Raw genomic sequence first — 5,000 nt, 5'->3', positions numbered from 1 at the left:
TTAAATTAAGATATTACATGCAGAACACACACTTCATCAGCTCTGTCTCAGTGTTTACAATAGTGGTTTAATGTGTTTGTGTTAGGCTGCAAAAAATATATGGACAAACATCATTAATGTGATAATAGTATATGCAATATTCATATCACAGAGAGTGCAATAAATCACCTTTTTTATTTTAGGGATGCAGAAAAGTACCATTTCAGCGCTGCAAATGGAGACTGAATGTATTTTATTAAAGTGATTGTTGCATATAGATGCTCTTTAATGTTGACTGAATATATTCTCTCTAATGCCAATAATTCTCCTCACCATACCTCAAACCTTATGCGCATCCGTCCTCCAGCCGCTGTTCTGCAGAACCTTCTCCAATCTTCTCTTTCTGCTGTTTTAACTCTTCTTCTACCCAGGCTGATGTCTTTCTCCAGCTAATGAAGTCTTGCAGATGAAGAGTGGTGTAAATGCTCTGTGTTTCTGTCTTTAATTACTCCTCCTCTTCATCTGTCCGTCACTGAAGGCTGTTTTCCTCGTGCTCCTGTGATCGACTGCTCTTATACACTGATTTACCTCCTCTGTGTCTTCATTAGCATTGATCTCCTCCATTATTGCTGCAGTTACCTCACTATATTTAACCGCGTCTGCTTTATTGAGAATCCATCCCTCTGCTTTGTTGATTTCATTAAATTCCTCTTTTGAGCCTAATTCAGCAAATATCGGCTGCTGCTGGCTCCCTGTGGAGATTTCTCTCTCAACCTCACACACACACACACCAGCGACTGACTCTGAAACGAGCCTAAAGTCCCCCGCTTGCTCCTTCTCATTCATAACACTGACACATGCTACATTTTCCCTGTTCGTTCTTCTTCTGTGATCTCTCCATTCACATTACAGTTATCCCATAATGTATGATGACCTTTTAAATCTCCACTACAGATAGCCTTGCCTTCCGAGTTGTTTGACAGTTGAAAGCCCGACGCTTCTAATAGTTTTAGGTCTAACAGTGTAGTCATTACTGTAAATAATTATAAAATAATTCTTTAATTAATGATCCCACCACAGTATTGTTTTTACTATCATTAGTATTGAATATATTAGTATATGTGGTGATTCTACAGTTGCTATGGTAACACAACAACTACAGTAATTGATCTGTTGTGGTGATTCTACAGTTGTGTGTGTGTGTGTGTGTGTGTGTGTGTGTGTGTGTGTGTGTGTGTGTGCAGCGCCTCCCCATCTCAGGTTCACACACAGCAGGTCTTGAAACACGATGAGCCGCCACTCAAGCTTTAGTTGAACTTTGACCTGAAAACTAAACACACACACACACACACACACACACACACACACGGGGAGTGTGTTGGAGTACATGAGTGTGTGAGGTATAAGAGTGTGTTTATGAGCAAAGGTGTGTGTTCATGAGTGTGTGTGTGTTTATGAGTGTGTTCGCTGTGTGTCCGCTCCTCATTCTCGATCATGAGTCCGCTGACTGCAGATCAGCCTGGAGCAGCGCAGTGATCTGGCCAATCAGAGCAGCAGCAGCAGGTTTGTGTCTCTCTGTACCGCGGTAAAGGAGATCATGTTAATCATTGGGTCTGGCAGATTCAGCGCTGTGTGTGTGTGTGTGTGTGTTTCACTTTTTGCTGTTTTACGGTCAGGTTGGCATGTTTTCAGTGTCTGGAGCTTCTGCTGATTACTGATGAAGATTTAAAACTCATGTAGTATTAATAGCTTACTTGCTTTGTGTTACTGTGTTCAAGTGTGTGTGTGAGTGTGTGTTAGTTTGCATGTGTGTGTGTGTGTGTGTGTGTGTGTGTGTAGTTTGGCATTTTGACATGATCATGATCAGTGAATAACATGATCCACAGTGATTTGCTCATACTTTAATGATCAGCATTGAATCTGGATGTGTGTGTGTGTGTGTGTGTGTGTGTGTGTGTGTGCTTGTTTATATAGCCCAGTGAAGACTTAAACCTGAATGCACACAGACTCATAGGGACTCAGATTGAGTTCTCCATGAGGTAAACATGATAAACAGGTAAACATGCTCATAAATCAGACAGAATGGAGAATTTTGAAAATGTAGAACTGCAGCATGTTCTGTGAGGGCTCGGTACTGTAGAAACGTGTGTGTGTGTGTGTCCACACTGAACTGGTCGAGGCCATAGGATTGATTCTTTGAAGAAAACAGTGTTGATGTGCGGAAAAACAAGAGTGTGTGTTTTCCAGTGTCAAAGTCTTTGTGTGAGTGTGTGTGTGAGTGTGAGTGTGTGTGTGTGTGTGTGATGTGGATTATTAGTTTTTATCCATTCTGTAACTGAAGTTCAAATAGTTTTGGATTGATCGCATCCAAAGTCAAAGTATGTCTTGACATGTGTGTGTTATGTGTGTGTGTATATATATACAGTTAAAGTCAGAATTATTGGCACCTCTTTGTTTTTTGTTTTTTTATTTCCTAAATGACGCTTAACAGAGCAAGGAAATTTCCACAGTATTTCTTATAATATTTTGGCTAGAGTGAAAGCAGTTTTTTATGGTTTTAAACCCATGTTAAGTCAATATTATTAGCCCCTTCAGCAATATATGTTTTGGATTGTCTCCAGAACAAACTATTATGTTCAGAATGGTGTGCACGCCTGTGTGTATTTATATATTCACAACAAATATACACAGCACACACACACACACACACACACACACACACATATATATTGTGTCAAATCTAAATTTATTTTAAATGCAATAATTCATTTTTGGCATGCTAACAAACTAATTATTGATTATTGTTTGATAATTTCAGAACTGACAGCAGTCTCCTATTGGACTGATGGTAAATGATGTGCATTTTGTGTCATTTTTATTTATAAACTGAGAAAATGACGACCATGTCAGCTGAAATCCCGCTCATGCTGTCAGACAGATCTCTTGGTCGTGTGTAAACCCTGAGCTGACACTGAGAAACAGAACAAGCTGTTCAGCAGAGCAGGCGAATAACACCGCTACAGATGTCATAAATACAGAGATTCCTACAGGACAGTGTCTATATCTTCACAACATGTACAAGCTCGATTACAGCACATGATGGGAATTGTGTTGTTGTACGATGCTGAGATTTCCTCTCTGACCTGCAGTCCAGTGAAATAAAATAAATAAATAAATAAAATAAAATAAAAAATAATCTTCCCAAATAAAACAAATTAGTCTTTCTCCAGAAGAGGAAACATTAGAGGAAACACTGTGACTTTTTAATTTATTTATTAAAAGTCACTTTAGAAATATTTGACAAGGAGAAAACCCCTTTAATCAGAGTGATCTGACATTATAATGATGATGCATTTGGCACAACTGAACTCTGAGTTGGTCTCATTATATTATGTAATAAAAAAATGAGAAAACAGTCAGAACAAATGCATCATCTTGATAATGTCAGATAAGACTGATACAGCGTACATCGTGTAATGAACTGCAATCAAGCAAGAATAATTGCGACAGCTGCTATGACAATATTTACACACTAATAATAACGATAATGATACTGATTTCTCTGATTATCGCACAGTCAGCAAACATCAGCAGTCAGTCCACTGGATCAAGACTCTTTGGGTATATATATTAAAGTTGAGTTTATTTTGCCATCATAAGTGACGGTGTGCTGTATACATGACTTTAAAAAATCATCAACGTGTATATCTCTGCTCTGAATCATTCATGCTTTATATCAGTATATTCTTATCAAAAACAAACATATGAATGAAACTGGGAGAGTGTCAGTGTACTGGCTGCTGATTGGCTGTCAAGATGTAGGCATGGCGTTCATAAACCAATCATACAGTAAATGTTCATAACTTTCCAATTCAGCTTTATTTGTAAAGCTCATTTACAATGTAGATTGTGTCAAAGCAGCTTCACATAAATGGTCATAGAAACTGTAACAGAGGAGTTCAGTATTATAGTGTTTAAGTTCAGCTCAGCTCAGTTCAGCTCAGCTCAGCTCAGTTCAGTGTGCTTTAACATCATTACTGAGAGTCCAAACACTGAAGAGCAAATCCATCGATGGTCAGTTTCACCTTCAGTGGATATTACATGACAGACACAAATCAAACACTCAACCGCATCATATCAATAAATCCTGTTCTGTTAGATGAATAATCTAAACTCACAGCAGTTGTGTTTATGATCAGAAGGGTTTCTGTAAATCACTGTAGATAAATGTAGATGTATTGCAGTGTTTTCCACTAATTACACAGAAGTCAAAATTATTAGTATGTTTTTTCTTTTTCTAATATTGATGATGTTGAAGGTTCAGCAGTTGTTTTCAGTGTTTCCTCTAATGTTTGTTCATCTGGAGAAAGTCTGATTTAATTTATTTGAGCTAGAATAAAAGCAGTTATTAATAGCGTTAAACACCATGTTAAGCTCAATATTATTGGCCCCTTCAGCAATATTAGTGTTGGATTGTCTCCAGAACAAACCACTGTTATACAATGACTTGCCTAATTACCCTAACTTTACCCTAATTACCCTAGTGAAGCCTTTACATTTAAGCTGAACACTAGTGTCTTGAAGAAGATCTAGTCTAATATCATGTGCTGTCATCATGGAGAAGAGGAAACACATCAGATATCAGAGATGAGTTATTAACACTGTCATGATTAGAAATGTGAATTCAGAAATATTATTAATTATGAGTTTATGCTTAAAACAGGGTTAAATATCTGCTATTAGTGTCTATTATAATATCTCTAGTAATTATATTCCTGTAGTAAGAGTGTGTGTTGAGGTGTGTGTGTGTGTGTGTGTGGTCAGTAATGTAAAGCATGAGGGTTTACTGCAGTGTGTCGTCCAGCAGGGGTCACTGTGTGTCTGTTAGAAACATACACACACACACACACACCGTCTCATGTTCACGATTCTCCCACAGAAAAACACACCTTTACATCCAGAGCAGAATAGAGAAAATCATTGATATCGCAATAATATTCTGTGCATCATATGCAATAGGG

At 37.8% G+C, this 5,000-nt stretch overlaps 1 protein-coding gene and 1 long non-coding RNA gene across 7 annotated transcripts in view; one reads left to right on the top strand and one right to left on the bottom strand.

Moving 5' to 3' along the window:
* LOC141377644 (uncharacterized) overlaps positions 1-866 on the bottom strand; it is a 5,791-nt gene extending 4,925 nt beyond the window's left edge. The window contains exon 1 of one of the 2 annotated variants that reach the window (XR_012390105.1): positions 318-866. This is a non-coding gene — a long non-coding RNA (uncharacterized lncRNA). The remainder of the gene's footprint in view (positions 1-317) is intronic. The other variant, XR_012390106.1, reaches the window with a different exon arrangement.
* The window catches only part of slc2a9l2 (solute carrier family 2 member 9, like 2), a 29,692-nt gene that overhangs the window by 3,668 nt on the left and 21,024 nt on the right, over positions 1-5,000 (top strand). Inside the window, exon 1 of one of the 5 annotated variants that reach the window (XM_073922392.1) lies at positions 1,350-1,542. The exons of 3 other annotated variants lie outside the window; for them this stretch is intronic. The gene's annotated coding sequence lies outside the window, so the exon portion shown is untranslated. Of the gene's footprint in view, positions 1-1,349; positions 1,543-3,007; positions 3,055-5,000 lie in introns of those variants that run through there. One more of the 5 variants, XM_073922396.1, reaches the window with a different exon arrangement.

This window comes from Danio rerio, chromosome 14 (assembly GCF_049306965.1).
Source record: "Danio rerio strain Tuebingen ecotype United States chromosome 14, GRCz12tu, whole genome shotgun sequence".
Taxonomy (NCBI): domain Eukaryota; kingdom Metazoa; phylum Chordata; class Actinopteri; order Cypriniformes; family Danionidae; genus Danio; species Danio rerio.
The sequence above is the reverse complement of the archived record's forward strand: the minus strand, read 5'-3'. Positions and strand labels throughout refer to the sequence as shown.